Here is a 24,999-nt window from a genome sequence, read left to right as displayed (position 1 = left end):
TCTGCTAGTGAGACTATACTGATACAAAAGTTAAATGCTACTTAAAAGTCTTCATGCCAGGGGAGCCTGGGTGGCTCAGTTGGTTAAGCTTCTGACTTTGGCTCAGGTCATGATCTCACAGTTTGTGGGTTTGAGCTCCACGTCAGACTCTGCTGACAGCTCAGAGCCTGGAGCCTGCTTTGGATTCTGGCTCTCTCTCTCTCTCTTTCTCTCTGCCCCTCCCTGCTTGTGCTCTGTCTCTCTTTTGCAAAAAATAAAATAAACATTAAAAATTTTTTAAAAAGTCTTCATGTCAGTACAAGCAATCCTAAAAAACAAAACAAAACAAAAAAACTATGTATTTGAATATTTAGAACTATCATATTGCAAAGTATTAATCCTATGGTTGATTAAATTTTGGAAGCCAGTTGCTTCTTGCCCTGGATGCTGAAATAAACTAAAAAGAGTCATTTATTCTAATTCTCTATATTAAAATGCACTCTCCAAATTTCCCTTTCTCAAGAACCATAATTGTGTGAAATTTGTCCAACTTATAGAAAGATCCCTGAAGAATACCCACATAATAGGAGGGACAAAGCAAAGGAGTTTGGAAAAGGGAACAGAATGGAAGATGAACATCTTGTGATATCACCGATGCCACAGGTAGGAAGCTTTTCAAAAAGAAGAGAGGGACCATTCTGCAATCCCAGTAAAATACTGACTCAAGCCAGGGCTCAATAATGAATGCTAATACCATAGGTGAAAGACTCCTTGCACGTGCACCAAAATATTACTCCACTAGTTGATTACTAATTGCAATAAGGATATTTTATATATTAATATATATTTTTATTTTAATATGTTTAGGTTATAAATATATATTACATCTATAATATGTATCATGTATAATCAAATATATTGTAAACATAAGTTAAATCTAAATATATTATATATATTTTATTTATATTTATATAAATATAATTAAATATATTCTAAATAAAAATATATTTTTTATTTTATTTTAATACATGTACAATATATATCTTTTAGAAAGAAAAACCTGGTAGACATCACCATTACTAAATGATCATACTTAACATCACTAATAGTGGGGCCATCTGACATTAGAGACCTTCCGGAATACAGTATAAAGTATTCTGTATCACCTAAAAGAAATCTTCTCCAGAAAATGTTTAAACTGTATCTCATTAAGCCTAGAGCCTAGGTTACAGCAAATATAGGGGATTAAAGAATAATGTATGAACAAAATGAAACTATCAGCTAAATCTAGAATGTGAGCCATTCCAAAGACAACTGACCTACACTCTTCAAAAAGTTAATGTCATTATGTGGAGAAAAAATGGAATGACTATTCAAGATTTAAGAGTTAAAAGAATGTAATTAAATACAGTGCATAATACCTGAGTATGAGCTCATACAATGAGTCAAATGGCTAAAAGGCATTTTAGAGACAATAAGGGAATATCAATATGTACTGGCCAGCAGATAATATTACCAAATTATTGTCAACTTTCTTACTTGTGATAATGGCACTTGGTGTTTGTAGGAAAATGTCATTATTTTTAGAAGGTACAAGCTGAAATATTTGAAGATGTGCATGTCCTGATACTCACAACTTAACCTACACAATTGTTAAGCAAAATACACACCCCCATAACACAGCAAATGCAAAATATTAAGGATTGTTGAAGAATCTAGGTGGTGGGGATAAGTGTAATCAATGTACACTTTAAACCTTTCACTATGTTTTGAAATGTTCTGAAAAGGGTGCCTGGGTGACTTAGTTGGTTGAGTGTCCAACTCTTGATTTCAGCTCAAGTCATGATCCCAGGGGCATTGGATCAAGCCCTGCATTGGGCACCACTCTGAGCATGGAGCCTGCTTAGGATTCTCTCTCTCTTTCTCTCTCTCTCTCTCCCTCCCTCCCTCCCTCCCTCTCTCCTTCAGCCCCTCTTCCCTGCTCATGCTTTCTCTTTCTCTTCCTAAAATTAAAAAAAAAAAAAAATAGGGTTGCCTGAGTGGCTCAGTTGGTTAAGCGTCTGACTCTTGATCTTGGCTCAGGTCATAATCTCATGGTTTGTGCGTTTGAGCCCTGAATCAGGCTGTTTGCTGCCAGCATGGAGCCTGCTTGGGATTCTCTCTCTCCCTCTCTTCCCCTCCTCTACACACTCTCTCTCTCTCAAAATAAATAAGTAAATAAACTTAAAAAAATAAAATAAAATAAAATAAAATAAAATAAAATAAAATAATAAAATAAAATAAAATGAAATAAAATAAAAGCAGTGGAAATATGTGCTAAAAAATGTTTCTGAAGTAAAGTGTGTGTGGGGAAGGGGAATATCAAATACTGCTGAAAGATCCACCAAGATGCAGACATATTTAGCAGGAAGAAGGATGTTTCTTTGTGAGAGCAGTTTCAGTCATTTTAGAGTAGTTCAGAAAGTAAACCAGAGGTGAGAAAAAGAAAATAGTGTAGCCAACACGTGGAAGAAGTTCAGCAGTTTTAAACTAGAAAGAAATTTCAGTTATGAATTAGAAAGAAATAAGACTATAAATTTAGACAAATTTGAAGAAGAAATTTTGCTTATTTGTACTTTTTTATTTGAAGAATTTTGTTTGTTTTTAAAACTCTGGTTTTAAGGAGGACAGAGGTGACTGTTTTGACGCTGATAAGGAAGATTCAGTAGAGAGGGGGAAATTGAAGAGAAAGAAGAAAGATAAAGGAGGGCTGTTTGAAGGGCCTTGGAACTAGATGAATGTGAATAAGAAACTAAAACCTGTGATTTTCTCTGAAAATCCATGAAACGTCAGCCTTGGGGCCTCACTTCCATGATTCTCCCCAAGATGCTAGAACTAAGTTCTAATTTGTGTTCTTTCATTATTCTTCCTCTTTTCCTCCTTTTTTCCCTTTTCTCTTTTCCTTTCTCTCTCTTTCTCTTTCTTTCTTTCTCCCTCTGAAGAAAACTCCCTAAATTGTATAAACTTCACACCCCACAAAAGATGGATCAACATCTCTGGGAAGATGTTAAATATGAACAAAAAAGAGCAAACCTCTTGTGTACATATGAAATAGAGCTTGTCAAGCTTTAACAAGCCTGATAATCACTGGGGAAGCTTGTTAAAACACAGATTTCTGAGTAGTATTATACTATGAGTTTATTGATGATAAAACTAGGACTTACAAAGATTATATGACTTTGTCTAAGTCTTAAGTCTTAGTCTTAAGACTAAGATCACACAACTGTTTATGGCCAAGCTGGTACTAGATCTCGTGTACCATCATTTCAGTGGTGTTTTCTCTTGCTCTATTTATACTCTATCCTCTATTGTTTATGTTACTGGAAAACTTCTACCTATTTTTATTAGGGCTATGAAAAAATTAGTCTTACAGACTTCTCAGAGTAAAGTGCAACTTTTGAGAAACTTAAACTCAACTATCCAGCAATATTTTCCTTTGCTAAGAATAAGGATCTGTTTTACCAACCTTGTTTGCTTTTTAATACAAGCACTGCAGAATTTTAGATAATGTAAACCTTATCCTGAATGTATTAGTTTCCATTGAGCACAACAAATTGCCATGAACATACAGGCTTAAACCAATACAAATTTATGATGTCACAATTTCCATGGGTCAAAACTCTAGGCACTGGTTAGCAGAATTCTGCCTCAGGGTCTCACCAGGCTGTAAGCAAGGTATGAGCTAGGACTTCCAACTCATCTGGGGCTTGGGTTCTTCCAAGTTCACCATTTGTTGACAGAATTTCATTTTCAGGGCTTATGGTACTGAGAAGTGTTCTCAGCTCCAGGAGGCTCCCTGTTATTCTCTGGCAAGTACCCCTCTCTACAGTGTAGCAGTTTTCTTCTCTGAGGTTAGAAAGAATCCCGGGGCACCTGGGTGGCTCAGTCATTAAGCACCCAAATCTTGATTTCAGTTCCAGTCATGATCTCAGGATCCTGCTATGGAGCCCCAGATTTGGTTCTGGGCTGATGGTGCAAAGCTTTCTTGGGATCCTCTCTCTCCCTCTTTCTGCCCCTCCCCTGTTCATGCACAAGTGCGCATGTTCTCTCTTTCTCTCTTTCAAAATAAATAAACTCAAGAGAGATTGAGAGAGAGAGAGAGAGAGAGAGAGAGAATCCTTTCAGTTGGCTAAAGCAGTTCAGTTGACTAAGGCAGTTATATAATGTAACATAATCATGGGAGTGAGTCTCCTCTTTGCCACATGATATGACCTGATCTAGGGAGTGACTATTCCACCATATTTACAATCCCACCTGCATTATATTATACTCAGTGGGTGGGAATATGGGGTACTAACTTAGAATTCTGCCTACCCCACATAAAGATATCTGAAAAGTTACCTCTAGGCATTTTATACTTGATGAGACTTCAAAAAATCTTTGAGATTCAAACCAGCAAAGATTTTTCTCTAGATGCTTGTTTTAAATCTGTATTAACAATCAAGCAAAAACATGGGACAAGCATTCCATTCTTGATAAAACAATGGGATGTTATCTGTCTTTGATGTGACTGTAATTGCCTCCTTTGCTAATATTGCTCCTCATTTTTTAGAGAATCCATAATAGCTTTCCTTTTGGTGATTATTATCCTTTGAATATGTATATTTCTGTAAATATTCAGCAAGGTCTTGTAAAAGGAAACTAGAATCCTGTCTGACAATTGAACAGGACATGAGTTTATAATTTGGTATTGTGTTATTTTTTTTTAAGCTGTGAATATAATAATAAAGATTAAAACACTACAGGGAGTATGTGTGCCTGTGGCAGTTGTAGGTGTTAATTATGTTGTCAGATAGGAGAGTGAAAATTCAACCTTCTGAACTTGGGTCTTGGCAGGTAGGCCAAGTATCTGATTTTTTTCTCTATTGTTATTAAAATATATTTGTTTGTAGACCTAAATATCTTTGCTCATGTAGACTTACTATTATTATTATTATTTTGAAGACAGAAATGCAGATAAAATCAGACTCACTCTTTTGGATTCCAGAACTGCATGGGTTAGCAGATTTTACTAGAGGGTTTTTAAAAGCTGAGTAGTGTGAACTGGAGGCTTAAAGAGTGGGGCTTTGATCACAGTAGGTAAACCTTCAAAAGTCAGAGGATCTCTATTAATACAGGACACATAAAAAGCTGTGGTTTTTGTCTTTTGGCACTTAAAGGTATTAGTCTATTTCAGTACTTACCAGTAAATATGTCCAACAGTTAAGCTAAAATGCAGTGGGAATTTAAGAAAAAAAAAACAACAATAACAACTAAAGAAACCGCTTATATTAGTGTTTTTTTAAGATCTGTGAGATGCTGTTTAGCATGTAAATATTTTTGAGACTGACTATGATTAAAAAATAAGATTCTGAGTTCCTACGTATTCTGATTTTTAGAAACAGAAGGTTTTTGTTTTTGTTTTTGTTTTTTTCGTTTGGGTGATCTAGTAGTTATTGTTTTCAAAATAGGGAAATTTAATACCTAACTTTCATGAGTAATTGGCTTGCTAACATTATAGTCTGATTTTGAAACATTTCAGGAGGAGCAGGAACAACATTCTATTTCTTATTCTAAATGGATTATATCAAGTGTTAGCATTCAGGCAGCCTCCATTTTGCCTATTGAAGCCAAAGTGATCTGTTCAAAAAGTCTATTTGATGCTTCTTCACCAATACTTCCTGAAGTTGGATGCTCAACAGACTGAGCCGCCCAGGTGCCCCGTTCCCTCAATTTTTAATTACACGTCTATCAGTGAGATTGTTTAATTAATATCTGTCATTGTCCCTTACCCCACTAGAGTATACTCTAAGAACTTACATACTTATTAAATGATCTCCAGGGTAGGGGCACCTGGATGGCTCAGTCAGTTACGCATCGAACTCTTGATTTCGGCTTAGGTAATGATCTCATGGTTCATGAGTTCCAGCCCCACATCTGGCTCCATTCTGACAGTGCGGACCCTGCTTAGAATTCTCTGTCTTCCTCTCTCTCCGCCCCTCCCCTGCTCACTCTCTGTTTCTCTCAAAATAAATAAGTAAACATGGAAAATTTGTAAAAAACTATCTCCAGAGTCTAGCACAGGGCTAAGTATATAAAAGATACTGAATAAATATTTATTGAATGAATACATGAATGAATGAATAAATGGATGGAGAAGTGAAAGAGCACATAGATTTGATTATTCATGACCTGAGAGCATTGATCATCTCAGTTAAGAGCTATACCTGCAAATAAACAAAACTTAGAGAGCAAAGTCAGCAACCACTCTACCCATTAACAGCAAGACTGCCTCTTAGACTCATGCCTGCCAACCAGCTGGCATCATCACTATTATTTTGATGTGCTTGTCAGGGATTTTAATAAACTCAAAATAACAAAGACAGATGACCTGAACACATTATGGAATGTCAACACAGTTCCCATCCTTTCCTCAGGTGGACCAAACATAAGGACAAGAAGAAATATAGCCTGAAGTGAATTGTACAAGCCTGAAGTGAATTGTACAGGTCATGAAACAAAATAGATTTGGACTAGCTCGATAGCTTGTTTGTTTGTTTGTTTGCCAGAGGTTAGCTCTGAGAAGGCATTTAAAGGAATACAAGAGCAGTGGACCATTCCAGGCAGGCAGATAATATATAAGAAAAAAAGCAGAATGGCAGAAGAAACCAGATGACAAAGAAATAATGTTGGGAAGGAGTGAGTGAAGAGGCTAATTGTTCACCAAGATTTGATGTAGCCAGAGAACAGTTTATAACCTATCTCCAGTTGTCCTTTTTGTTTGAGGTAATGTTACTGCCAACTTAAAAATGGTCCATGTAGATGATGGTCTGACATTTAAATCTCTCTTTCTCTGGATGCATAAGAAAATGAAATTAAATAAAATACTTTGTCTTAAAAATATTCACGAATGGTGACAGTGTCTTGCTCTGGCATTTGTAGTATTCCTAGGAGGTGATGTCCTTCCGGTCTACTGTATTTTTACCAGCAATTACAAAAGAGACATTCCTCACAGGTGGTCAAAACAAGATCAAATGCAGTCAGATTTGTAATAAAGTAACATTTTTCAATAGTCAAGAAAAGGAAGCTTGACATATAAATGTTGTCCCACAAAGTTGATATTTTAGATTTTCTTTGCTCTTTTATCCAATGCTGAAATCAAGACTTTTTTTGGATCACTGAGATTCAATGACTGTTTCATTGAAGACTTTTGAAATTGCCTTTTAAAAGGTACAAATAGAAATTTTATATAATTAGAGTAAACTGAAAATGGCTTTAACCTGGTAAATGATAACCAAAGAAGTGTTATCTACCATCCCCAACAGCTGTGAATGGACCTCTATAAGTATATTGCTTTGCTAAGTAAGAGAAATAAAAGATTAAAGATTCCAAAAACAGTAATACATAGTTAGAAATTAGAATGCAAAATAAGAGATATACTTAAAAGCGATTATAAAAGTCATTTGCAAAAGATGGCATATAAATAATTCTTTTATATTTCTTCCTTTAATTGAGTTTTTGTTTCTTAATTATTCCATTTTGGCGTGGAAAATGCCAGGACTTTGATTTTATATACTAGATCGCCAGGAAAAGGCACCCTTTGCAGTAATGAGGTGTTATGCATTGGTCTGATGCTTTGCATAAACTCATCTGAATCTATCTGTGTTTGTCTTCCTCAGCCCATCCTCCACTGAAGTCAAATGCCAATCTGATACTGTAGGTCTTTTGGTTAAAACCTTGACACTGCAGCCACTTTTCTTAGGACAAGCCCATCCCAGCCCTCATCCTGGCCTTACCTCTGCTCTTCTCAATCTCCTTCCTGATCCTCCAGCACACCACCTTCTCTGACTTCCTCAGAAGAGCTCAGCTCCCTCCTTCTCCCTCTCCCCAGTGATTTACCAATCCCACCACCCCCCTACCCCGCCTCCAGCTGGGTGCATTTTCCTTTCTCTTTGTCTAGTTAACTTTTAGGCTTACATCTCATTTCTGAACTCATTGCTGTCCCTCTGACCAGATCTTGCTCATCCTGCTGTGTGATTTTGAGACTCCAGGAAGTTTTTCTTCAAAGCATTATCACAGTTCTTGTTATCCATTTGTAAAACTGTTTTATTATTGTCTGCACTACACTGGATAAACTAGGAGCTTCATGAAGGCAGGACACTGTTGCTCACCAGTGCTTAGGTTCTGAGTAGATGACTAAAGAAGTTCCTTGAAAGTATGAAACAATAAATAGTTTGTGAAGATGCTTACATTTAGGAGAACTAAGATTTTTGATCATATCAAGATTATTGAAAGCATTCTCAAATAAAAGAATACAGGTTTTTGCTATTGCTGGTGACATGAAATGGCACATATGAAGCAACATGAAATTTTCCTAAGATACCTTTGGGAGTCAAGCATTTTTCAGAAATGGAACCATTATTAGGTATTCAGAGGAAAAAAGAAATACCCCTTAGAAAAGAATTGTAGCCCTCTTGATTGGAACAGCATGTATACATTTTTGGTTGATAAGTACATAAGAAAGGCATATCTTATGTGAAAAGGCTGTACCTATGTCTATCATTATTATATTTATTAAAATTTTACATTCACATAAAAAATACAAAGAATACAACAAAATGCGTTTATTTACTTACACATACAGGATAAGCATAGTTTGTCAAGGCTAGGCTTAGCAAAGCATACCAAAATTGCAAGGATTTTGCTTTTAAAAACATACATATATGAGATCTCCTGGGAACTCCAATAGAGAAAGACTGGTGGGGATGGGGGGAGTCTGTAAGTCTGTATATTCAAGAATTACTCTAATTGAGAAAAGCATTTTGCATTGTCATCAATATGCTAATAGGAGCTATAATTTATTTGATGCTTATTATATACCAAGTGCTGTACAAAGTACTTTATATATATTAGTTTATTTAATCCAATATATGAATAATTGAAGAAGAAATATATCCACCCAACCAACAACAAACCTTACCAAAAAGTCTCTGTTTCTTTTTTCAGTAGCCCATGTGATATATAGCTGTCATATTTTACTTAACGGTTAATGTAAATTTGATTCCTCTTATTCTTCCTTAAATGAGCATTGAGTGAAGTGGATTTGAATTTAGGTGGGGTTGTTCAGTGTGAATCAGAAAAAAGCTGGGCATAATTTGTTTGGGAAAGGCTGTAATGTCCCCAAACTAGTGTAGAGATACACTTCTCAGTGTTACAAGCTGAACCATCTTCCCAGATAAAATTGTCAAGAAAGTATATCTGAATCAGAAAATGCACCAGCATAGAAGAATCTACTTTTGTTAGTTCTGCTTTAGAAGAGATTATACAACTAGTAACTATGGATTACCCAGGAATTACCAGCCAACAATTTATAGCATAAATCATTGATCACTTATTTGTTGTTCTATCAATATCCTCTTATATCATCATCATTATGTTATTTTTGATTGAATAATATAAGTTTATATATGTATATGCAGCATTATAATATGTATATAAACATGTTGTGATGTATTTTATATACAAAGGAACTCCTTCTTGCCCATCATAATGACACTAACATCTGTAGAACATTTACTAAGAGCCAAGCACTGGGCTATTCATTTTCTCATGTAATCCTCATAACAATGCAATGGACCATTATTATTCACAGCGTTATTACTCTGTTATTATCCCCATTTTACCAATAAAGGCAATCAGAATTAAATTCTGTATACATAGTCACTGCTCTAGTAGTCAGTGAAGCCCAGACTGAAATCCAGATCTTATTGAAACCCAAGCCAGTGCTGCTTTTCACTACCAGGGTAAATAGCCTTAGCCCCCCCGTGGACTTTTCAAATAATTTCAGGTCATACCACCACCTCCACTCTCAGTGTGTACCTCTTGAGATTTTATGTCTGACCATGGAACCACTAACACTAGATACTCCACATACCTGTCCTTCTTGTTTCTCAAATACATTGGGCTTCGCCTTTACGTTTACTGTTCCTCTGCCTGAACTCCTCCTTCCTCCCATCCTCATTGGTTGGCTTTCAGCTCAAAGCTTACCTTCCTGAACTATTGATTTAAATAAATTCTTGCCTGCACCAACTCTTGTCACCTTTCATCACATTACCTGTTTTCTTTTCAGTACTTATCATTTCTTCAAATTATCTTAGGTATTTATTTGTTCCTGAGCTTATTGTTTGTCTCTCCTGTAAGAATATAAACTCTAACAAATTCTCATTTTTTAATTTACCCTTGTGTATTTGTTCTATGAATGACTATACAATAGTAGATATGTCTGGATTTAGTCAAAGCTTGTGCTTACAATGATGAATAAAATAGGAATTAATATATCAAGAAGCTTATAATAGAAAAGTTGGAGAAATAGGTTTTTGAAACCTGAAATCAGTTTTATGTCACCAGATAATTTAAGGTTGAAATTGATACCTTAACTCTAGACTCAATTTATCATGCAACCAGGGATAGAGATGAAAACTACCTTCTCTTCAATAAGCTCTAATGCCTCCTAATGAATTCAGAATATGGATGATTTGGGTGGTCAGTATTAGGTGTGGACTGTACTTGTGCATCCCAAACCTCTGCTCTGCATAAATACCTGGAGAACTTTATAACCTAACATGTTTGGGGTCTGTTAGAGATCCAGATTCAGTATGTGAAGGGTGAGGCCTGGAAATAGGTCCCCACTCTTCTGAGGTTTCTTTAAGAACCACTGGAGGAGCTGTCTTGCTCAGAAACAAACAAACAAGCCCAACTCTGTGTTTTCTGCTGGCAATGAATTTTAGGAAAATAGCATATCTTTACATAAGTTGAATCTAAAAAGCAAGAGTACTTTTTTTTAAACCAAACTAAATCTTAAAATTGAAGTTTGTACTTTTAGAAATCATTTATTCAGACATTGATTTAGTTTTCATTTATAAATCTTTCTTACCCAAAAGCACAAGATACTTTACAAACATTAACCACATGAGAAACATGAATCTTTGCAAAAACACTGTCAGCTAGATAAAATGTTTTTAGTAGATGAAAAAGTATAATTCTGCCTTTCAAATTGAATTTCAAATAATATTTCTTGCTCTAGTGACATATGAATTGGTTTGTTGCTTTGTTGGTTCTGGGTACTTTATGTGCATTTAGATATCCTTATACATGCAGGCAGTTGAATGCTCTCTTTTCCGTATATGCCCTTTCTTCTTTACCTTTAAATGAAAAACTACACATTGTATCCATTCCTTAAATAGGGAGAGGGGAGTTGAAGTTCTACTTTACCATGTTCCCTGAAGAGATCTTTAAAAACAATTTTTTTTTAATCTTTATTTTTGAGAGAGAGACAGAGACAGAGAGAGACAGAGCATGAGCATGGGAGGGGCAGAGAGACAGGGAGACACAGAATCTGAAGCTGGTTCCAGGCTCTGCCCTGTCAGCACAGATCTGAACGCAGGGCTTGAACTCACAAACCGCGAGATCATGATCTGAGCTGAAGTCAGACTCTTAACTGACTGAGCCACCCTGGCTCCCCAAGAGATCTTAATTTAAACCTTTTGATTGTCTCTAACCATCCAGAGACAGCTTCCTTGAATTTCACGGCTAGGCCAGGTTTTACCCGTGTTCTGTCACAACCTACTGTAGCACTACAACTTTTCTGAACTTCAGATAATTGAAGTGTTGGTAAAAGATCTAAAAAAAAAAAAAAAAAAAAAAAAAAAAAAGAGAGAGAGAGAGAGAGAGAGAGATTGCTGTTTTCTACCTCTAGGGTCTTTTCCACTTCTAATAGCTTTTCTGTAAAAATCAATAGGGAAGCCCCACCTAGACCTGTCTCTCCAAAAGCACCTTGTTCTCATCTTAGTTTTATTTGTGTTTTCTTTCTATCAAATTTACCCACCCTGTGTTACATGCTCCTAAAGTCCAGAATTCAGTTTAGGCTTCCTTTATGATTTGAGAAAAGAACTTTACTTAAAGATGAGTAGATAAAAATTGTTCAACTTCCAGTGGGGGTGTTTCTGTTGTATACCCATAGTTGCTCTATACTTGATATCAAGGACTTAATTTTAATGATAGAAATCAGGCACTCAGTTCTCCCTCTCAGTTCTCCGCATCTCAGTATATTTCACATGAATTGGATAAAGTGAAGAATTGGCATTATTCACAGTAAAATTTAGCAGAAAGTAAATCACTAATCAACTTATATTGCAAATGCCCAATTTAGCTAGATGGAGCTCCATGGTTAAACACACCGTATGTTGGATTGTCCTCCTTTGGATACAGTTAGGCACTGAGTTTTTGTAAACCACATTTTTAACCCATAACAACGAAGAAATATATGAGCTGCAAAGGAACGAGAAAAACGTTACATGCAGTCCCCAAAATGAATAATATCAAAAAATAGTAGTATTTCTTGAATAATCAATTCCTGAGGTGTATGGTCGCCTTTGTCTGCAGCAAAACAATTATAACTTGTTATTCAATGAGAAACAGCACTGAGGAGTATAACATGTTTTGTTCTTTGTTTTATTAATCTGCCTGATCATTTCAAAGGTGGGGGGGTGGAAAGGCTGTGAACCCAGTTTAAGTGAATAAAAGTCAGTACATGTAAAACCTATTTTTAAATGGAATTTCTTCAATGCCCTTAACGAGTGCATTTATTTTAAAATGTTTTATTCAGTTAGCTTTTTAAAAAGAATCCCTGGACATTCAAGCTTCATCTTCTTCTTCCATATTTGCCTAAGGCTGATGCCGCTCTCGCTCTTCCAAAAAGGAACTAAAGCCAATTTTGCATATCTTGATTTAAAGCTTGTGCAAAGAGCCTTTTTCTTAAATATGAAGCAAGCACAAAAGAATAGCAGTTTGGAATGTAGAACGTCAACAAAGTTTTAGTGTATCTTTGAGTTTCTTTAAAAGGAAAAATGCACTCCTCCTATCACTTTCTTCAGTGACTACTAAGAAAATTAAAGATATCAGAAATGAGTTGACAGTAACTGTTTATTAGTCCTCAAAACTCTATCCTTTTCCCATGCCCAGAACCCAAATTGCTGAGTCAGAGAGAAATGCCCTCCACACAGCAAGGATCTGCATGAACATTGTTTGGAATGCATGACATTCTATTAGTGCCCTATGACCAAATTCCTTAATCATGAATTGAATTTTCCTACTTCCCTACTTCACTTTCCATCAGCCTGCCTAGAGAAAACAAATGTGTCAGACATAATGTACTTCTGATTCCCTAAAAATAAATGCAGAAATTAAAATCCCTGGAGATTTCAGTTCTGGAGTGGCAGAGATTCAGAAGCCAGATGCTGTGTAGGCTCTTTGGAATAGACAAAGTATATACCAGCGTTAGCCCTCTGAGGACTGATAGTGCAACCAGTATGTGTTTTATTGGCATTTTTTATTTTTCAACCTGGATTTTCACAGCAGGACTAGATTAGGTCTTCCTTTGTGTTCTCCCTAATTTATCTGCTCTTTTTGCAGATGTTTGCCTAAAATACATTTTGTTTAGTTGTAGGTGGTTTCTTTTTTAACAACTCAAAGATGATATTATACTATTTCCCTGTTGAGACTGTTGAGACCAGACTATTAATCAACAGACTATTATATTAGGAACAGTTGTACTCTATAGAACATCATGCATTAGCTAGTATTCCCTGGAAACCCAGAGCAATGAATGCATCATGGAATATGTGGGATACTTAAAAAAAAAAAAAAAAAGTTTGTTTGAAAGAAAGGTGAAACAAAAGGCAGGAACATATACGTTTTATGTATATTTATAACAGAAAAATAAAGTATGAAGAAAATATTATGCTTCCCTGGACCAAGCTACATTAACAATTAGCGTTATCTGGGGCACCTGGGTGGCTCAGTCGGTTAAGCATCCACTTGGGTTGAGGTCATGATCTCGTGGTTTGTGAGTTTGGGCCCCATTGGACTCTGGTGCTTACAGCTCAGAGCTTGGAATCTGCTTTGGATTCTGTGTCTCCCTCTCTCTCTTTGCCCCTCCCCCGCTCATGCTCAGTCTCTCTCAAAAATAAATAAACATAAAAAAAAAGAAGTCACTTTATTTGTTTTCTGGGAAAAAGCAGATCCTCTCTTGTACCCAAACTACATTAAATAACAACTTCCTGATCCTAAAGCCCAGGATCAGGCTCCTGGAGGATTAGCTCCTCCATTTCTGCGAAGAACCATGTTTCTAGAATAACATTTCCCAACCCAGCAGTGAAGTAAGAAATTTGATTTCCATAGAAACCAAAAATGAAATTATAACTTAAATGTGAGTGTAGAGTCACAATTAGAGCAACAGCTCTTTCTGTGACTGAGATAAGTTGTCACGCTGGATATTCATGGAAACAAATAGGAAGTATAATTGCAGGGGGTCAGGATAGGGCATGTTAAAAATGAAATATTCTGTAGAAATTTCAAAAGGCAAAATGTGAGCGTGTTGACTTTCATATATGTAACACTGTTTGACCTTTGGGGAATTTGCCTGGATTTGTAATCGTTGTTTCTTTATCTATAAAATTGGAGTAATACTATGTGCTACCTGCTTCTTATGTAATTAGCATTCACACTGAGCACTTACTATGTATCGGGCACAAAGTGCCTTATATGAATTTACTCAATTCTCACTATTATGGTTATTTTTGTAGATAATAGCTAACAACTTATAGTGCTTTTCATGTGCCTGGCACTGTTCTAAGCATCTTTGCATATGTTTATCAACACATTTTCCTTCAAACCAGCCATGAGGTAGAAACAACCATTGCCCTATTTTACAAATGAGAAAACTAAAGCAAAAGCAAATGAGATAATGCATATTTGGTAAACTGCAAAGTATTGTATACAAGTAGGTATACAATTATATCATCCCCATGGACTAATTAACTATTTTCTGTATATGTAATTAAATAATTCCTTTTTCCTATTCTAATTTGGAAGGTAGATTTTAACTAAGGTGATTTTTATTACATGACCTAGTAGTTTCTATAAGAGATATAATTTATTTTATCTTTTAATGTCTTACTCTATGCATGATAGTTATATTGAAATTTGAAGGCACACTTAAGTATCTGATAATGATCATATAGTTATGTTTTAACTATTGTTAAAAAGCTCTACAAATTACCAGAATTAATTCTAATCTGTGCTTAAAAGTAGATGCTCACTTTTGTTCTATATCTAACAAAATACTTAAGGCAGTGCTTCACTAGTTTCTGTTTTTGGCCATTGGTTCTCCACTGTTGTGGGATTTGAAGTTCAATATTACTCATCTACACTACCATTGTAGCATTGTGGTCAGAGTTCTTACCCTGTTTTCATTATTACTTGAATTATATTACCAAAGTAAATGGAAAATGGTCATCTAAAGTTGGACACAAAAGTGCACTTTCAGAACTATAGGAATGTATGAGCAATTTAATCAATACAATTCTTTTTTTTTTTTTTTTTGAGGGGGGTTGGGGAGGGGCAAGAGATAGATAGAGATATCTATAGATAGATAGAGATAGGGATAGAGAGAGAGAGAGAGAGAGAGAGAGAGAGAGAGTGAGAATTCCAAGCAGCCAAGCAGGCCCCGTGTTGTCAGCACGGAGCCTGATGTGGGGCTCAATCCCAGAACTGTGAGATCATGACTTGAACCAAAATCAAGAGTTGGACTCTTAACTGACTGAGCCACCCTGGTGCCCCTAAGCAATAGAATTCTTATGGATATGTTTTTATCTTAGTAGATGTTGCGATAAACATGCATTTGTGTACTGTCATAAGTTCACATCACTTAACATTGGAAAGCAGAACTGTCTGGTTATCCCTAGCTATATTCCTAGAGCCTGATATGAGGCATGTAACTGTTCACTTTGAGGGCTATGTTGTCATCTGTCTACTTTATGCATCTAACTACTATGCACAAGTCAAAACCAAAATTATCAGTAGCACTGTGTAAAATTTTATTGGTTGCATTTATGTAGAATGTGAAAACTGTATGTACTGATTACACCCAATTTACTATGAGAATTTTCCAGATTATAATAAACAAAGGAAATTTGAAAAGGTTTTTAGCAATATTTTGATTCCACTCTGCTCAATTATCAGAACAAAACTGCAAAAGGCTTTTTTATAAAAGGAAAAAGACATGGCATTGCCTGAGTTGTTCTATGAAGCATGGCATAGGGAAATGCAGATGATAGTAGTGTCATAAAGATGACATGTGTCAGTTGTCAAAGTGCAAGAAGGGTGGGCTGTGGGTTCTGACTGACATGCTGCCTGTTTATCATGAGGAAGACTTTCCAGCTTCTGTGCTGGTGGATCGGGGACCATGACTAAGGATAGTCAAGACACTAGAAGGGTGGGAACAATTTAAAGGTTGCTGGGTGGGAGGTAAAACTGTGGAGCTAGAGATGGTTGATTAATGGTAGGTAGTCAGGGCAAGTAAAATAAAAGGTTCTTCAAGTCTTTGGACCTGCTCCAATTTCTGTTCTGGTAAATACTTGACATCTTTTAAGACTAAACTCCTATGTTGACATCATATTCTGATATTATTATTACTCACACACATGCACATACATATACTCACATAGATGCACATTCACACACATACACTCACTACAAATATTCTCCTTTTTTTAGGTCTTCAAAATACCCATCTTTGGGTCTTCTTCCTGCATTGGTATCTGATGATACCAATCTGATGACCAAGGTATATGGCCTTAAGGATATATGTTTAGTTTAGAAGCCTTCTTCCTATTAAAAAAAAAAAGAGAAAAAAATCTGTCTCTCAGTTATTTTTAACAGAAATTTATGTTTAATGTGAACTAAACCCACATGCCAGTAGAGAAAAGTAAGCTTTCTGATAACACACACTTTAATTATGGGAGATTGCTATAGACACTAATGTATAAACATGAGCCAAAAGAGCAATCCAAATAATGAACAATAAATGAATTGGAAAATAAAAGAACATGTGAATTTTATCACATGAACATGTATTTCTCATTAAATTTCAGTAGTGTCTGTATTGGTTGTAATTAAAACCAGAATGTATAAGACCTAAGCATATATATCCTCACTCTGGAAGTCATGATTGTGAGAAAGTGTTTGTTTTGTATCTATTGTGCCCAGCCAATGTGGGTGTCAGGTAAATGCCAAGAAAGACAGAACATTGACCCTGTCGCCAAGATAATGTAAGTAAAAGACTACCATCTGACTGCACGAGAGTACCATATTAAGTGTCACAAACTAGAAATGTATAGATATTCAGAAGATAGATATCTTATGAAACTGATTGCTAGATACTAGAACTTGATCCTCACTAGCCTGTTAAGAATCTATATAAATACAGAAAAGCATGGCAGCCATTTCATATCTGGAAACCATCATGAACAAAGCCATAGAGAAATCAACTTTGGGATGGTGGATGATACAGCAGCAAGAGGCTGGCAAGTCTAGAGTTGAGATTTTCTTGTAGATATTTGTGAAAACAATCTTATTTGCCTTGATTATTGAGTCAAGATATGGTGCATTAATAATTATTGACTTTTGAGGGAAGAAATGCTAAACATGTACCTAAAGGAAAATTAGCATAGCAGTGATGTGCCCCATTGCTTTTGGAAGCGATGAGGCAAAGAGGAGAGGAATGAAGAGGATAAAGAATGACTTTGACCATGAAGTGTGGGATGTTAGATTAATTCATGCTTGAAGTGATGGAGATTTAGACCAGTTGAAATGGCAGCAGGATACAGACATTGAAAGAAAAAACCGGAATGGGTTGCTGGCTTTCTACATAGCCAAATATATGAAAAATCCATCATAAGCAGAAAACAGTCTTCTTGTTCTCTGTATTTTCAGTATCCAAAACAGTATCTAGGACAAAGAAATTATTTGATAAATGCTATACTTGATGAAGATAATGCGAGACAGAGAAACTAAAAACGTTGAAATAAGAATCTAAGTTTTTGAGAAACTATCAAAGACACAAACTGGGATTGTGAGAAGGGGTACCTTACCTGGAGGAAAGATGTAATTAAGGGATTTAGGGCTTGTGGTGATGGTGAATTAGCCAAGGAAAAATGACTTATAGACAGTTGAAAGAACCCCAAAGTTTGACAGTTTATTTCTACTCTTGTTGCTTTTTCTTGAAAAAACTAGAAACATTCAGAAACTGATTAAGGCATTGGGAACTTCAATTAGTATTGGTGCTATAACTAAACCTGAGCATGTCATGTACCTAATAACATTTTCAGTGCCAAAAATTAAAATGCCATTCAAATTTTAAAAATACTTTAAAAATAATCTCATAATTTTTTCCATTATGATTAAACACTATGTCATTTCTTTGATTTTTTTTTTCTAGAGTAGATCAAATAGATCAAAGCTATATTAAGAGTAACTGGAAAATGCACCCTAGAATTTTGAAATAATTTTCTATAATGCTGATTCGAGTTTATAATCTGAAGTTCAGATTATAGATACTGATAAAAAAATCTTCAAAAGTTGTGCTGTTTTGACTTTTTATTTCTCAAATCATTACTTATGAGGTCAGAATTACCCTGTTTTTCCTTGCTCTTTTCATATTTGAAGACTTTAAGTGACCCCTTGTATTCTAGTTCTTTTTGTAAGCATTACATACATCATGCATACACAACAAGACTATAATAATAATTAATATGATCTCAGAGGAGAGAAACAGCATTTCAGAGTCTATTAATAGAGCAGAGAGAAATTATTCTTTTGAGAAGCTTCTGGACTTTAAAGATTATATTTTCCTATTTGGAGAATTGAAAAATAGATACACAGAGATTAAATGACTTGCAAAAATCATCTAGTGAGTCAGTGACAGAACTAGAACTCAACTCCCAATGTTTAAAATTCTATATTCAGCATAAAATCTACTGGACCACAACTTTTTTTTTTTTTTTTTTTTTTTTTACAATGGCAAATAAGAATTGCTTTAAGCCAGCAAGTATGATTGGCTTTCATTGGCAGAAGTCAACACCTTTGACCAATCAAATGATCTATCGAAGACCTGGCCAGAATCTTCTAAAAATAGCCTCTCGGGCTATAGATGATAACAGATACATTCCAGGAAAGTTACAGTCAGTTGTGTTTGCCTTTAGAAAGCCACTTGCTTGCAACCCGTAGAGTATCAGAGGGGCAGTGAAGCAAGCCATGCCCTGCTTAAGGTTCACGCATTTCCAAAATTCAAGGCTCATTCTCATCTTCACTTCCTTTCCATTAACTTCCTGAAAGTATTGTAAATAAGAACTGTGCTCACTATGACTGCAGCCTCTGTGTAATAATTGAGATTCAACATTAGGTTACACATTAAGTTTTTTTGGTTCGTTTGCTTAAACTGTTATTACTGTGGAAATAGCCATTACATCCAGGTAATAATGTGACTGGTGCTTATTGATCTAGAATTATAATAAAAAACTAAACATATATCTTTATTTGCACACCACATTTCCTCCTTGTTTCCTGATCACCTTCCTTAGCTATAGATAACACTCCTGAAACCATGACCATCCTAGCTGGAGCATAGCAGTAGTTCAGTAAGTGGCAGTTACTAGAGAAGTCATATATCAGAGTGGAGTCATTCAAACTGGTTTGAGTCCTAGCTCCCTTGCAAGTCAGTGCCTATTCTGTATCCAACTTTAACCTCTCTGACTCCCAATTTTCTAATCTGTAAAACAAAGAAAATTGTATCACCTTATAGAGGTGTTGAGAGGATTCTAGGAGGGAAAAATGTATACAAGCTCTTTGCATAGTACATAGTGCTTAACAAGTGGTAAATAAATGGTAGTAATTAAAATCTTACCTATTGGAATAACTCCCTTAGGTAACCAGCAATAGTAGGAACTTGGGTTCGGAATGTGTATTAGTCTGCTCAGGCTGCCATAACAAGATTCTCAGACCGGGTGGCTCAAACAACAGAAATTTACTTTCTCACACTTCTCAAAGCCAGGAGTCCAAGATCAAGATGTCAGCAGAGTTGGTTTCTCCTGAGGCCTCTGTCCTTAGGTTGCAGATGGCAGATTTCTCTATGTCATGTTCCTCACATGATCTTTTCCTCTGTGCATGTACATCCCTGGTGTCTCTTCCTCTTCTTATTAGCACAGTAATCATAATAGCTTATGGCTCCATCCTTATGACCTCATTTATTTTTAAATACCATATCTCCAAATACAACCATCACATTTAGGGCTTCAATATATGAAACTGGGGGAGAGGGAAGCGCGGAGGCACAATTCAATCCATAAGAGAATGTCACTGTTAAAATAATAGTTTTGTTACTGGAAAATAGAATAGAAGCCTTCTTAAAATTTTTTTTTAAATGCTTGTTTATTTTTGAGAGAGAGACAGAGTGTGAGTGGGGGAGGAGCAGAGAGAGAGGGAGACACAGAATCTGAAGCAGGCTCCAGGCTCTGAGCTGTCAGCATGGAGCCCTATGCAGGGCTCGAACTCACAAACTGTGAGATCATGACCCAAGACCCAAGCTGAAGTCAGATGCTTACCGACTGAGCCACCCAGGCACCCCTGGAATAGAAGGCTTTAAGAGAAGTGTGAACTGCTTTCCAATAGCACTCTTGCATTCATGCTTAAGGAATTTTGTGAAATTAATTATCCACTTTACCTTGGAATAGCTTTAGGGATTAGAACATGGGATGGTTCAGTTCCATTGGACAGAAAGGGAATGCAATTCTAAAGAAAAGTTTCTCTAATGTTGAGGATAAGAGTCGATTGAGTAGCTTATTTAAAAGGCAGAATCTTGGGACCCATCCAGAAAATCTGATTTATTGAGTCTGGTTTTGTTCTGTATTAGTTTTCTATTGCTACTGTAAAAAAAATTACCACAAAGAGGCAATTAAAATGACACAAGTTTGTGATTTACAGTTCTGGAGGTCAGAAGCATGAAATGGATCATACAGACTAAAATCAAGATGTCAGCAGATGTCTCCTTCTGGAGACTCCAAGGGAGAATCCATTTCCTTGCTTTTTCCAAATTTTGGAAGCCATCTACATTCCTTGGATCTTGACCCCTTCTTCCGTCTTCAAAACACACTGCTCCAACCTCTGCTTACATCATCACATCTGGTGTCTCTCTCTCATAAGGACCCTGTGATGACATTGTGCCAACCCAGATAATCCAGGGGAGTCTTCCCATCGCAAATATTCTTAAGTTAATTGTAATTGAGGTGTGTTTCTATTGTCCTGTAAGGTAACATGTCCCCAGGTTCATTAGGACATGAACATATTTGGGGTAGAGGTTATTATTCTGTCTACCACAAGGTCTAAGAATCTGTAATTTCTGTAAATAACCTAACCAGTTTGACCACTGGTGAACCCTAGCAGGCATCAGGAGGCATCACAGAATCATTAAATCTACTGAGGAAGTGGCGTGAGCCAAGGCACGACTAGTGTTTCATCTCCAAAAGCATCTCCTTGTTGCTTACTCCGTGTAAGCAACAAGGCAACACGGTATGCCTTGTGAAGAACACAAAGACTAAACTTTAACTTTTACTCAGTTACTTTTTATCATAATAAACCTTAGTGGAAAAGAAGATAAATAGCATCATATAACAGAATGAGACCAGGGCTCTTAGAATTATTCACTCAAACTACTTTCAAAAATCCAAAGGGTCAGAGCTCAGTCTATTTAAGAGTATCCCAGAAGAAGTAATATTTGTCTTCAGTAGGCTTGAATAGGTGGCAGGATTTATTTAGAAGAAATTCTTCCCTGGGCTAAAAGGACACATTGACTAAAGACTAAGAGGCAAACAGAGGGTTATTTCAGTGAATGATCAGGGGTGCGATTAGGTTGAGCATATTAATGCCTTCTCTCCTCACAACCAGTGCAAAATGCTAGCAGGTGAGGCTCATGGATTTAAGGAAACTTTTCTAACAGTTTTGGTTTGTCAGGGAGAGGGTCTAGATTAAAATCTAGGTTTCCTGAACCCAGGTGTGTGTCACCTGACTGCAGTTTTTATCTCATACATAAAAGTTGAAGAGAAATAGGAAAGAAGATAAATATGAGCCATTTGAAAATATGTTGCTATCTTCGTATCCCTCTGGTAAACTTAAATGTTAAGAATGAGACCACATACAAAGCCATAGTAGAGAGCAGTCTTTAGATGGGAGAAGGGAAGGAAAGGATGAAGGCAGGCAGGAAGCAATAGACAGGAAGCAGAGGACAGCTTTGAGGCCAAATTCACCATTTGGTCTAAAAGTTCTTCTTCAATCCCATAAACATATAACCCTTTAACTTGCATGTGTTATAAATATTTAATTGGGGTATTATGCATGATTTTGTATTGCTTCTGTATGTCCAGTGGCTACATGTCTATAAGAACATCTCCCTTTGATATGAAGGCTGGAAGAAAGAAAGAAAAAATACCTATGTATTTCGATTTGTAACACACCTTCAACATAGTTACAAATCATCAGCTGATGGATATTTATTTCAAAATGATATTGAGTTATCTTTTCAAAAGCTGGACCCATTGCTCTGATATTGTTTTCTTTCTGCAATTTTTACTGCCTCATTCAACTCACCCTAGAATGATGATGGTAGCCCTTCTTAGCCTGTTTCCTTCAACCACTTTATATCTAAATCACATCCCTAGCCATAATTGCCTGATGCTGTGGTAATGGTAGGTTTTTGGATACTTTGCAGGCAGACCTTGTATCCAAGTATGTGACTTCTCAAAATTGCATTTTAAGAAAATTATGTCACCCTTTGAGATCCATCATTATTTGCCTGTCCTCCCTGCATTATCCATTCCAAAAATATTTATGTTGTGTGTTATAATTTCCTGTTAACAAGTCCTGGCTAATTCAACCCTATATTTATTACACAAACAGGGCATTGTATCTATTGTCTGAGAACCAGCCAATGTCAAATCCTTCTGTTGAGATGTTTACAGACATATCTTCAGACTTGGCATGTAATTATACTCAGCTTCAGATATCCTAATACCTTCTACTTGTTTCCTTGATTTAAATATTAATATTAGTGACTGCAAAACACTTTGAAAACAATGGAAGCATAGAACTTGTTGGTTATTTTCAATTTTGTTGCCGTAATTGTATTTTACAATAATTGGACGGAAGAGAAAGTTTGTTTTTTCTTAATTAAGCATGTGCAATATAGAGAAGGTAGGTGAAAAATCATTCAAAAGTTCCATACAGGGGCACGTGGGTGGCTCAGTTGGTTAAGCGTCTGACTTTGGCTCAGGTCATGATCTCATGGCTTGTGACTTTGAGCCCTGCATCAGGCTCTGTGCTGACAGCTCAGAGCTTGGAGCCTGCTTATGATTCTGTGTCTCCCTTTCTCTCTGCCCCTCCCCTGCTCGCTCTCTCTCTCTCTCTCTCTCTCTCTGTCAGAAAATAAACATTAAACAAATTTTTTAAAAAGAAAGTTCCATATAAAGTGCCAGTTGATGCACTGTGAGGTTTCCAGTTGAGACACATTTTACCAAATTCATAAAAGACACCTAAGTTAAAATAGGAGGCACCAGTAACAAAAACCATACTGTCTTTAAGTTTTTAGACAAAATTAGAGTATAGCAAATTTAGTAGCAAAAAGAGGTCTACTAAAAACTTAAACATTGATTAATTATTATTAAGGAAGCTTTATTGAGAAATCTGTGGGCAAAAGCTCAGAGGCCTGTAAAAGTTTTTTTTTTTTTTTTTTGCTTATTATATCAACTAGTTACTGTGCATTACACTATAATTTCAGTTTGCCTTCTGTATTTTGATTCATGATAAAGTAGGTTCTCTAAGACTTGTAAAAAAGTCAGTGTTTCACTTATTTTTTTAATTATTATTGTATGTTTTTTAGTGTGTCGCTTTTAATGTGTTTGGTTAGTATCCTGGCTTGCCAGTTTGATTTGGGTTTCCCAATGTACAAATAACAGAAATCACAGTTTATTTTCCTCACATCTATTACTTGTATCTGTTACAGAAACGATTTTTTTCTTCTTCTTTTTTTTTTTTTTTGCAATGAGAATCTGCAATTGAAAGACATGTTAATAGACAAAGATTTAATTTTTTCATTTAATCAGTTGATATTTTGATTTAACATTATGAATATCCTGTCCTACAGATGCACCATTTTCTGTTTTGTATTGGGCTACTAAGTAAAGCAATGAAGACATACTATGTGAATTATACAATTGATGCAATGGAAGAACAGATAAAGTTATGAGTCTCTATAAGAACAAAAGTTTCCAAATTAAGAAACGAGTGGTGGGCCATTTAGTTGTCAGAGTGTTCCCTGTGGTACAGACATGGGGCATACAAAGGATCCTGCTTCTAGTGGTTAGTTAATCACTTTTGGGCAGGTACATTGCCTGAATCCCATCTGAGTATGTACCATCCTGAAAGAGGTCTAGCCATAATAGTGGAAATTCTGTGATTGAAAAAAAAAAAAAAAGATGTTACATTCTTTTCATTTTTATATTTGGTATTATATTTGGGGACACAATGGATTTCAGAGACTATTAGTTAAAATGGGTTAAATGTAAAAAAAATATATTGAGGGGCACCTGGGTGACTCACTTGGTTGATTTTCCAACTCTTGATTTCATCGCAGGTCATGGTCCCAGGGTCATGAGACTGAGCCCTTCATCGTGGAGCCTGCTTGAGATTCTCTCTCTCTCTCTCTCTCTCTCTCTCTCTCTCTCTCCCCCTCTCTCCCTCCCTCTCCCTAAAATAAACAAATTTAATGAAAAATTATTAATACTGATAATACAATGACTTATAGAACATATTAATATAGAATATATATCTGTCTATTGTACAAGCCAGTGCAAGTGATATAAATTCGGCAACATATTACCATTTATCACATTAAATTAATATTCTTAACTTGAATTTTACTGAGTTTTTAAGTTTTTGTATTTAATTTGTATTTTTTTGTGGTTTGTAATCATAGAAGTTGTACAAAAGCTAGAAGGAAAGGGAATTAATTTTTCTTGTTTAAAATGTGCATATATCTAGGGGTGCCTGGGTGGCTCA

At 35.9% G+C, this 24,999-nt stretch overlaps 1 protein-coding gene and 1 long non-coding RNA gene across 4 annotated transcripts in view; both read left to right on the top strand.

The window, feature by feature from the left end:
- Positions 1–24,999, top strand: part of MAGI2 (membrane associated guanylate kinase, WW and PDZ domain containing 2) — a 1,332,916-nt gene that overhangs the window by 270,045 nt on the left and 1,037,872 nt on the right. The gene's annotated exons all lie outside the window — the stretch shown is intronic.
- On the top strand, positions 3,404–24,615 carry LOC122206856. Of its 3 annotated transcripts, none has more exons than XR_006196593.1 (4): positions 3,404–3,693; positions 16,612–16,681; positions 17,104–17,165; positions 24,575–24,615. It is a non-coding gene; the product is annotated as an uncharacterized LOC122206856 (long non-coding RNA). The 3 variants fall into 3 exon arrangements; XR_006196594.1 differs by lacking the exon at positions 24,575–24,615 and adding an exon at positions 20,875–21,123; XR_006196595.1 differs by lacking the exon at positions 16,612–16,681.

The sequence above is a fragment of the Panthera leo genome, chromosome A2 (genome assembly GCF_018350215.1).
Source record: "Panthera leo isolate Ple1 chromosome A2, P.leo_Ple1_pat1.1, whole genome shotgun sequence".
Classification (NCBI taxonomy): Eukaryota; Metazoa; Chordata; class Mammalia; order Carnivora; family Felidae; genus Panthera; species Panthera leo.
The sequence above is the reverse complement of the archived record's forward strand: the minus strand, read 5'-3'. Positions and strand labels throughout refer to the sequence as shown.